This window comes from Parasteatoda tepidariorum, chromosome 7, assembly GCF_982258835.1.
Source record: "Parasteatoda tepidariorum strain Cologne lab strain chromosome 7, Ptep-v5.0, whole genome shotgun sequence".
NCBI classification, from domain to species: Eukaryota; Metazoa; Arthropoda; class Arachnida; order Araneae; family Theridiidae; genus Parasteatoda; species Parasteatoda tepidariorum.
Genome location: NC_141761.1, coordinates 50,393,228 through 50,405,360, shown reverse-complemented (window position 1 = coordinate 50,405,360; position 12,133 = coordinate 50,393,228). Strand labels below are relative to the sequence as shown.

The window sequence follows — 12,133 nt, the reverse complement described above, 5'->3', positions numbered from 1 at the left end:
TTTAATTGAAAATCTACATTATTCAAAGTATAAAATTTGTCACTACATTCATTAAAGAAATAAAAATAATATTTTTACTTTACAGCTAGAAACTTTAAGCAAGTAAAACAAAATCTGCCTTTAGAATTAGCTTGCTTGAAAAATCACATGTCAAGAATAATTAAATGGAAATACCACATTGCTTATTAACATAAAATTACAAATTCTAATGCATTATAAATTCTAATTCAATAAATATTTCCTGTTAATAGTAAAAGAACAAATGTTTAAAATGTACGTGGGGAAAGACATTATACTCACAAAAACTCAGAAATAAAATAAAATGGTAATAATAAGGATAGCACTTTTGAACATATTTTTTGTTATATTTATGCAAATACGTGATATTGTCTAATTCAGGTGTGGGGATTTCAAATCTGAACTTGGTTTTATTCATAAAGCTACAGATTTTTTAAGTGACATTTTAAGTTTATTTTTTGTCGTAAAGGACAAGTTTGAAAATGTTATATATAATGGTTCGCCTAAATGTTACTACTAACTTCCAGACGAGTTAAGGCACGTCATTAGAATTGAAATTGCATAGAAACCCATGCCCGGAAATGTCGTCATACTCAGCTAGGAGTGCTTCTTTATTATGGCCTGTTAATAAGCATACGAAGAAACGTTTCATAACAGGAAAGAGCCCCTAGCTTCGCATGATGACATTTACAGACATTTATGTGGCATTATTATGCATTACGTATAACGTTTTTAAAAACTTGCAGATTTTGACAAAAATCAGACTAAAATGTCAATAAAAACTGGGGTATGACAGAGAAACCAATTGTAGATTTGCCCTCCATGATACGAAGGTATCAAAGATCTATTGATAAATCTCATGCAGCAGAAAAGAACTGTTCCCCAGTGTAATAAACAATAATAAATTCATTTCAAAGTCAGTAATGGTAATAATATTTTTAAGTTAAGCTTTATATCACTTGAATTGATACTTCAAATGATTGCAGCAGTTTTAATACTTTCTTAATGTATAAATGAACAGCCGTAATTTCGTTTGCTTTTTTTTGTTTAAAATCCATTATCAAACTGCAAAAACTAAATTGAAGAGTTCAAGTGTCGAAATCACTAAAAGTTTCTGAATGGGAAAAAAATGTTACGCCTCAAAAAGTTTATTTCTTATGTATGCAAAGAATTCGAAGAAAAAATATCTTTTATCCTCAGAAATATTATTCTTTACATAATAAAGAGAACATTACGCTTTTTTTTTGCTTCATCAGAAACGTCTCTTCGTGTAAAACTGGTAAACATCTTACATTCCAAATTGGCAGTAAGATATACTAAAGAAAAATTATATGTGTCATTAGTTTCTATTTAAACCACTTACCATTAATTGTATTATCACCAAAACTGTTCAACTCATCCTAAATGTCTGGAAACATTTAAGAATATTTTTTCTCCAAATGTATTAACATTAAAAAAGCTTGCTATAATGGCACTTTTATGATCATTATAAATATTTTTTGCTCCTTCTTTTCGAAACGTTAAAGGAAATTTATTTTTCTTTGTTCCTTGTAAATATACTATGGTTATTCTATATCTATTGTTATTATCAGACAATAGATTTAGCTTTTTAACTTATTCCTTCATCTGTAGCTTCTTTTCAAAATCTTTTACTTAGTAATTTTACTTAGTTTACATTTTTTATTATTATTCTATGTATCAAGATTCCTAAAATTTATTATTTTTTAATCACTAAGAACATTTTTATTCTTTCTTAAGATTTATCTAATATTCAAGCTGCTTTGCACTGCATATTGGGTGGATATTAATGCTTTACTAAATACATAAATTCTAATAAGTCTAGTTTTAAGGAAATAATTCAAACCCACTTAGCAGTCTTGAATATATTAACAGTACTGAAGCAAAAACACACTTAAATTTATTAGCTACAAGTTGTTGTATGCACTTTTCTATGAAACACATTTTTAAACTAAACAAAACATTAGCAGTAAGTTCACTATTAACAATAGGTAAAAAAGGTTATTTAAGTATAATTTGGTTTGTATTGTCTCTTTTGAATTTTATAATTTCAAATTTGCTAAATTTTATTAAGGTTTTCTTTTTCAATTGCATGCTTGGTGAAAGAAAATTCAAATATATTCGATTTAAAAACTAGAATCAAATATTTAACTTTAACTTTGATTACAGTTTAAAATTCTCAATCAATATATGTCGCTAGTCATTTTTTTAAATACCCCGAACGGAAGTTAACAAGACCGATGAGGTGGAGTATTTTTCTACTTCATTTATCTCCAAAATTATAAATATGTGAAACTAAAGCTGGGTGCCTGGCTACTTAAAGTAAGTGTTCATAGTCTACCGAACGATTAAAACTTTATGACATTTTACAGATTTTCAAAGTATTAAACATTAACTGTAAATAAATGTTAGCGAAAATTACATGAAGATAATTTAGGAAATTGTTGTTGAATATAATTTGTATTTAACCGAAATTAGGCTATTACCTCTCGCAAAAATTCATTGGTGTTAAATGGCACTCCTATGCTCATGGCAGTTGTCAAAATTGAACAATTTTTTCAGTGAGTGTTTTTTAAACTAAAATTACTCCTTTTAAATTAGCTGATAGCTTAAAACTAGCGCACTTTAAATCATAACATATTGAACTTGCTGATTGAAAAATAAATATAGCAAAAAGAAATGTAACTGACCAACCTCCAAAGATATAAATTAATTTCTTTAAATTAAAAAAAAAAAACAATGTCATTTACCACATTTAGAAAAAGTAGTTTTACATAACGTTTCATTGACTGTCCTCAATTGAGGACACTGGGCGTTAATGGGTTAAGCTATTCTTAGAATGATCAGGGTCTTTCTTGTCAGAGTGTTCTCGGTGATCCACAAAACTCTCTGTACATTGGAGTTAGAGAGTTTAAATATCGCTGCAACCCTGGATGTGTCATGTGATGTATAGGTTGTGCTACATGTTCTTTATCTTGGTAAGGGCTTAAAGGTGATAAGCTTGAATTGCCAAGTGACTTGGGTTCCCCTCTGGAAGGTTGAAAGTTTTTTTTCTCGAATTCAATCAATTTCAAGGGGAAAGCAATACGTTACTTATTAAAGAAAATGAATTTATAACTGTACTCAATAGTATCAAGTAACTGAAATCCTAGGAATAAAATATAAATAAAAATCTCTTTTTTAAAAAAAAATGTCCAGCTTTATTTAAATCGCTCCATTCCATTGATATGTCAGCCTTGAGAAGAATACAGAGATCGAGATATCGTATAACATAACTTTATATTGGAAATAAGGTTGCTTTGAAGTGTAAAGTGACAGTTATTCCTACCAGTACAGAAACGCAGTTTTCTGGTAGGTCTACCAGATCTACCAAATCTGCGAGATCTACCAACAGTTAATTCTTCTTCAATAGCAATTTAAATATCATTCATTTTTATGACATGCTATTTATGTCTCATTGCTTACGCTTGCTCATGTATCTATGTTTAATCTACGTCTGTGTCTCTGTTTATAATGTGCAATAAAATGGATATATCTATTATATTCCTGTCTGCGTATCTGTAATTAAATTAACGGGTTAAGCAATTTTAAAAATTCAATATTAAAATTTTAATTTTCTTTTTCTTAAAGTCAGGGCGTGGCAACAAATGATGAATAACGCTAATTTAATTTAGCGCCGGCACAGAGCTCTAAAAAAGCTTTTTTAAAAGCTATGCCACTGTCGCTTTCCTGTTCTTATCCCTAAACTAAAAAACCAAAATTTATCTTCCATTAGCGTTTACTTTATCTTCAATTTTAAGAATGTGTAACGAAGTTAGAGCATGAAAAAAGGCTTTAGATGAACCAATTTTCACTCTCTATTATTTTCACGTTCCTGAGACTGCTATTTTTCTTGCAAAATCTGAATATTTTTTTTTCCTTTTCACACTTAATATTTCGAATGACCTTTTTGTGTGGAAAATGCTTTGTCCCTAATTGCTTTTTACCATGCATTTCACTTTGCCGAAAGGGGAAAAAAATTTACTAACAATAGTTTTTTCGACCACGGATATTGCGGTTAAAATGACTTTCTATTTATATTTTTGCTTATTACACTTGTTAAATAGCATTTCAACAGTTAGAGAAGTTTGAGAATAAGAATAACTAACATAAGAATAATAAATAAAAATATTATCGTAAGCTTTGCAAGCATATTATGAAATATATTTCAGAGAATCATCTTCATTAATATTAAATATATTCATTTATATGAATTTATTTAATATTAATGACTTTCTATTTATATTGGCTCATTGCATTTGTTAAATGGCATTTCAACAGTTAGAGAAGTTTGAGAATAAGAATAACTAACGTAAGAATAATAACTGAAAATATTATCGTAAGCTTTGCAAACCTATTATGAAATATATTTCAGTGAATTATCTTCATTAATATTAAATATATTCATTAATATAAAATATATTCAAGCATACCTGATAATATATTCTCGATAAATCAAATCGAAATGATAACAGTGCAAAAAATTACGAATATAGACAATTAATCGAGCAAAGCTAAACACAGTTAATGCTGATGGCCAAAAAAAAAATACTCCCTGAAATATATTTCAGTGATTTGTCTTCATTAATGTTAAATATGTTCATTAATGTAAAGTATATTCAAGCATACCTTATAATATATTCTCGATAAATCTAATCGAAATGATAACAATGCAAAAATTACAAATATAGACAGTTAATCGAGCAAAGCTAAACACAGTTAGTGCTGATGGCCAAAAAAAATAAAAATATTCCCTGAAATATATTTCAGTGAATTGTCTTCATTAATGTTAAATATGTTCATTAATGTAAAGTATATTCAAGTATACCTTATAATATATTCTCGGTAAATCAAATCGAAATGATAACAATGCAAAAATTACAAATATAGACAGTTAATCGAGCATAGCTAAACACAGTTAGTGTTGATGGCCAAAAAAAAATACTCCCTGGTTTCTATCCCTATACTTTCACGCCATACATCTAAGTTATAAAATTTAATATAAATTAAATTTCGTATAAATATTTGAAGAAAGTAAATAAGTATAAAAAGGATAAAAAAAGTATAAAACATTGAAAGCACAGATTTCATATTAAATATAAAAAAATAATGATAAATGTAAATTTTCCTTAATGAGTAATTTTTGATTAAAGAAAAAAACTTTAGCATTTAGGTATCGTCTCCTTTGAGGATTTAGTTATCTCCAGGCCCTAAGTTCATGAATATTAATCTATTCATAACTTCACAAAAATGTCTGAAACTTCCGAAATTTAGATTAAGTAGTCGAAAATAACTCTTTCTGTTAGCCTTTGACTGTAACTTTTCAGTAACATCTGAATCGTGACATTTATTTTCTTTAATTTTTTATAAAATACTCTATTTATAATTTTGAAAAATAAAGATTTATGTATCGGAACTATAGGCAACAAAATGTTCTTTCTCTTACTTTTGTAAGGGTTACGTTACTGAGTATAAAAAGATACATTGTTTTGTAAAAATTTATCAGATTTATAAAATATTGTAAAACATCAAGTATTTTAAATTATAAAATTTGTAATTGTATATTATATTGAATATCTAAGCTGGTAAGGGTGTAAAGAGTTACATGGGAGACGCAGGTTTCTTTTAAAAAATAGTGTAATAAAAAATCTAACTTCATGAATAATCTAACTAACTAGCTAAAAAATCTAGCTAACTATATATATATATATATATAATTCCGAAGAACTATGTATGTGTAAGTATTTTTATAAATTATTCCACATACTAATAAATAACGATATTTTATCCCTAAATGAAATGAATCTTTGCAGCGCTATCTATTTTTCGCATAAAAATTTATCGCAAAAACATTATTTCTTTAAAAAGAAATGTCAGTTGAAGTTCCACCAATGTGTGAAGGAAAACTTATTATAGAAATATTTAATATTAAACACCTTTGGTGACATTCTTAGGTGACCTTATAAACATCCCTCTTCATGGCTCTTCACTGCATGGTGTGAAACTTTCGCAATATGGCATTTCAATAATTAATCAAAAAAGATATCATGTTCATTTAAACAATATTGTTGTATTTTATCGGACAAACTTTTTGGTCTGCAACTATCATTCTGAAAATATTTATCATTGAGTACAACCCGAAAGACGAGAGAACTCCTGGGTGAAGCATTGTGATAAACTAGCGTTTGTGAAGGGTTTTTGATTTCATTAATCCATATTTGCATTACATGGAAACGAAAACCACGTAAACATTCCATAAATTATCTCGAAGGCGAGTAGATTCTAACCTGTGATTCATCTACCACTGATGATATTTCACGTTAGAGCTGCCGTTTGGTTTCGATGAAATTCGGGAGCAGAATTCATTTTGGGATTCATTTTTCATTTCATTCAATTCATTTTGCCATTGCAGGGATTGAAATATTAGTACATGAAGAGGCGTGTTCTCTATCCCCAGATTAGCTCAAAATTTTGAGTGTTCACAATAGTAAAATTTTAAGAGTACAAAGAAGAACTTTGCGTTTCAGAATCAAGCATAATGAAGTTTAAGTTCATATGCGGGACCTACAAAAGCCGATTTCTCCCAAAATCTGTACTTTTTTACAAATTTTATCACTTCTTTGCTGGGCTAAATCGAGCTAACGATAAATCTCAATTTCACATTCAACTTGATAACAGTTTTCCCTAATATGTGGAAAACCAGAGTGTTAAAAATGTTTATTTATTCATTAGCTAAATGATTTGTATTTAACAAATATTTCAGTAATTCAGTAAACGAAAATGCTAGAAGACATTTATTTTTTAATATTTACTGAGAGCTTTGAAGTGACTCGGTATAAAAAAACAGCATTGTATTATGTTGGGCAAAAAATGAGATCCTTTCCCAGGAAAACTAATTTTTTTTCAAAACGACTTCGTACAGACTAGTCAATAAGCTTTACAAATATAAAGGATAAAAAAACGACGCAGCCTTTGAAAGCGCATGCTTTCAAGCAATGATAAAAGACAATTCTTTAAATCGGTTTCCAAAACTTTTATCTGATATAATAATTAAAACTCTGGTGAAAGTTAAGCAACAATCCAATTTTTACTTTTGGTTCCAAACAGCGTATTAAAAAAGTTTGTTGAAATTGCTCGAAGCCTTTACTTTGCAAATTACCTTTCATTTCAACCATCATTATAATAAGGCATCATTAAGCTTTCTATTAAGCGATTGTATTTTTTTTATTATCTCTTCCTACTGAATTTCTATATTTAAAGAGAGTATGTCAATAAAGTGCCATTTAACTTTGAAACTTTTGCATCATCCATTAATTCATATTTTGAGCTAATAAACGTGCAACATACAGAATTTCGCTCTTGAAAATTAACTGGTAGGCTTATTTGTCTGTTAACATTACAAAAATATAAATTCACATTATATAGGAAGTGTAGCACCAAACTACTATTTTTTTCATAATTAATTCAGGGGTTATTCATAGTTGCCGCAGTTATTCTTTTTTTATTATGCATTAAAACTCAACTTTAATGGTTCTAGGGTCTAACCTTACATTATAATTAATTAGTGCAGACCATATTATAGGTTACAGAATCAGGAATAAAATGTGCTTTCTCTGAATGATCCTTGTTTTTTTCAATGAATTAGTGTTCTTGACTTTCCAAAACACGAAGCAATCCTGAAAATAGGGACCCAATAGCTTAGTTGTAGAAGGTTTAAAACCATTAATAGTAATTTCACGGTATACGTATTTCGGTATAACTCCATAACTTTTCAAGTAAATAAAAAAAAATTTCGAACACAATTTCATAATTCATTTAATCCAAAAATAATTTCATTTTAAAATTTTTTTAATAATTATTAATTATTCATTATTGTTTCATTTAATAATTGCCAAGAAAGTTTTGAGTGACAGGGAATACAAATTTTAACAACATCATTTTAATGTATGTAATTTTAAATGCAAAATACACAATTACACTCTATAACAAAAAAATCGACGCACCAAGAAGCAATCATCCGATTGCTTTGAAATTTCGTATGCATGAATGTTTTGAACAGATATGGCTGGAATGATGCCGACTGAGGACGTATAGTCTTTAGCAACGAATCCCGCTTCCAACTGCTCCCTGACGATCATCGAATACGTGTTTGGAGACGCACATGGCAGAGGGAGGATCCTGCCTTCACTATTGCACGCCACACCGGCCCTCAACAAGGCATTATGGTCTGGGGTGCCATTTCCTTTGACAGCCGGACCCCTTTGGTCGTCATTAGAGGTACACTTACTGCACAGCGGTACGTCGACGACATCCTAAGACCTGTTTTGCTACCGTTTCTTTTGCAGCTCCCTGGGCTGGTTTTTCAGCAGGACAATGCCAGACCACATACGGCACGTGTTGCTATGAACTGTCTGCAAGCTTGTCAAACTCTTCCTTGGCCTGATAGATCACCAGATCTCTCTCCCATCGAGCATGTCTGGGATATGATGGGAAGGCGATTGCATCTGGCACGGAATGTTGATGACCTCGTTCGACAATTGGATCTTATTTGGCAGGAAATACCGCAAGAGACCATCCGAGAGCTTTATCGGTCTATGCCACGCCGTGTTGCAGCTTGTATCCAGGCTAGAGGCGGGGCAACACCTTATTGAACTTGTTGCTGTAACTCTGCAATAAATTATTCAATTGTTCTGAAATTTTAATCATTCACTATTCTGTACATTGTCATCCTATCCACCAATTTTCGTTTCAATCGGACAACTCCTTCCTGGTGCGTTGATTTTTTGTTATAGAGTGTATTATGAAATCAATCGAATAGTTTTAAGCAATTAAATTTTTTAGAATTTAAATGACGAAAGATTTCGTTTTTAAAGAAATAGTCGCATATTTTGTTAACACAATTTTTATTTATTATTATTTACAAACTAATGCTGATACAACTGTTCATTAGGTAAAAAATCTTTTACTTTTAGTATCAGATAGATATCGATACAAATTTATGAAAGGGGCGAAAAATTATAAAGATTCGATTGTCTAATAAAGATTGATTGCTTAGACATAATTTTCAGTTGTTGAGTTAAATTGAATCAATTATCAAAGATATTTTATTAGAAAAATATATTTAGTATGTTTGAAACATCGGTAATTTAAATATGTAATATAGTATAAAAATATAATAAATTATATAAATATAATACATCCGTAGACTATTAAAAGATATACCTAGTACAAATCAAAATACTCGGCTGAATAATAAACTAACGGAAATATTTGAAAAAATATTGTCTGTTTATATATATCTGGAAAATTTAATCATATTTCAAAAGAAACTACGAACTTCTGCCAGCTCACGAGGAAATAGTTTTGGAATTCAAATGAGCGCTAACTTTCTTTTGGCGATAATGTGACAATAAATTTTTTTTGTTACTGTTAAGAAACAGCTGAAACTTATATTTTTGTCAAGCACAGAGTTAAATTTTAATTCAGTTTACAGTTACATTTTGGATAGTTAAAAACTTGGTCGGAATTTTGATTGACGATAAATTCAAATTCTCAATAATATGACGATATATTATGTTTTTACAAATAAGGAAACGATTGAAACTTGTAACATCATCACTGAGTTTCAATTAAAATTGTTGAGATCTAATTTTAAAATGGTCGTATTTTGATTGACGATATATTCCTATTCACAATAAAATCGGGATAAATTCTGCGCGTAGTTGTAAAAACGGCGATCGAAACATGCATAGTCTCTCAGAGCTGAGCTTCTACAGTTGCGTTTCAAAGAATCTTAATCTATCCAATAAAAAAATCAAATTTGATCTAAATGCAACAAACCTGTATGAAATCATTTCGTATTTAGACCTACTGACCTTACTTCATATTTCAAAGTCCCGCAGTGGACTGATCGTTAAGACACGGCTCCCAGCAGATCACCGAAGTCAAGCATCACTGGCTGCGATCAGTGTGCGGGTGGGTGACCACTTGGATCAGTCTGTGTAGGGACCGAGGGTGGGCGGTATTGGTCCTCGTTAAACTATTCTTCCGTAAAGTGCTCGACTTCGCGTGCAGGTCGTCGGGCTACATAAGCGGGGGTGCCATCCCCTCTGCAGAGGATCAAAATTGTGATGGCATGTCTTCGGATCATCCTCAGGGATGTTTCCCAGACCGTCGCCAATAGCCCATTGTGCAACTCTAGTGAGACGTAAATGAACCACTACGACAACAACAATTGACATACTAAACCGATATTCTGTACCAGGGTATAAAATAACGAAAAAATTGCGTGGTAATCAGCGTAGTAGGTTCAAATACCGAAATTTCTGCAGTATAATCAGCGACATACTAGGTTCCAGTACTGAAGTTTCTGTATACCAGTCGAACCTGTAAACTTCAACACCAAACCTGAAGTGTAACTTAAAACAAAGTAAACTGAATTCAAATTAATGAAATATGTATATATACTATTTCAAATGCTTGCTCTTTGGCTTTTTCGTTTTATCACTTTCCCTTTGGTTCAACAAATGGGATCCTGCCTAATACTACTTAAGATTTTGTTGTTTAAATTTTATTAAAATTAGGTTTAAATTTGGCACTTTCCCTTTTTTATCTTTCACGATTGATAAATTTCAAATGCTGATAAAAGACGCCTAGCTCGCCAAAAAATCATTGAAACAATTACTTAATATCAACTTATTATTCATTCGAATATATTTAGTTTTTATTACTTTATTTATTATTTACAAATTCATACAAGAAGTTTTTATTATTTCTGCATTTTAGCTTTCATTTTCAAATATAATCTTTTATTCATTTATTCATATTAGATTTGGCATTTTATTCAGGTATCAATATGTTAAAAACGTTCTTGTTGTGATGTTTAACAGAAAATAATAAATAAGAACGAAGAATACCATTTCCGATACCGAAATTTCGATAAATCACTCCTAACACTTCTAAGCAAAAATATATGATCAATATGCCAGAAACAATTTTTTTTTCTATCATAAGATGGGATTCAATATTTCTACTTCTAGATGAATGTTATACTTCAAATGCAACACAGTAATTTAAAATATTGTTGAGGAAAGAAAAATACAAGCTTCACTTCTTCCTACACAAACACTGCAAGAAACAATTGTAAAGCGCCTTGATAAATGTAAAAATAGGAAAAGGAAAGAAATGGGTATTTTAATTTATTTGTCACTTTGCCGCTCAAAGCTATGGAAATAAATTTTAAACTAAGAAAACTCTTCAAATCGTTCGATATATTTTGAAATTCATATATTGCATTAGTTCTCAAAATAAGTTACTAAAATAAGTTACAAAATAAATACTGAATAACGAGTGAACTGTTAATTAAAGATCGGTATTTCATAATGAACATCGTAAGTTTATACAAATCAAAATTGTCAGCTAATTTAAATATTAATAAGCTTGATAAATTTCAAAACTCTGACTAGTTTTATCTTTTAAGAATGGAATTTTTTTTTGTGCAACTGTCATTTCAAACTCAAGATAGCAATCACAAATGTAACAAAACCAACAAATTCAAAAAGCTAAGTTTGAATATGAATAGAATATTTATAAAGAATTTAGAAAAAAAAGACAGTATTACAAACAATAATTTTATTTAGTAAAAGTCATGAGTAAATTCAACGCTAGCAGAAAAATACATTTTTATCTTAAAAATAATTTTAAAAAAAATATAGTAATAATATTAAATAATTAATACAGTAAATATTTAAAATTACACACTTTAATTAAATTAATTTACTGTTTTCTGAAATTTAATATGCAAAACCCAAACACCGAAAGACCGTTTTGCTCACTTTGTAATATTTAACTTTAATTTTATTGCATAACGATTAAATTTTGACTTTGATTTTAAATTTCTCTGCCTGCAAATACTTCAATTAATAAAGAAACTTCATTCACTTTAATTTATTGTATTAAATTTATTCAATTGGAAAGTCTATTTAGCACGATTCTGCACTTTAACAAATAAAATTTTTTTAAATAGAACACAACTACATTTAAACAGAACAATTTTGTA

At 29.4% G+C, this 12,133-nt stretch overlaps 1 protein-coding gene across 1 annotated transcript in view; it reads left to right on the top strand.

The window, feature by feature from the left end:
- LOC107439317 (somatostatin receptor type 2) overlaps positions 1-12,133 on the top strand; it is an 84,885-nt gene that overhangs the window by 48,406 nt on the left and 24,346 nt on the right. The window lies entirely within an intron of this gene.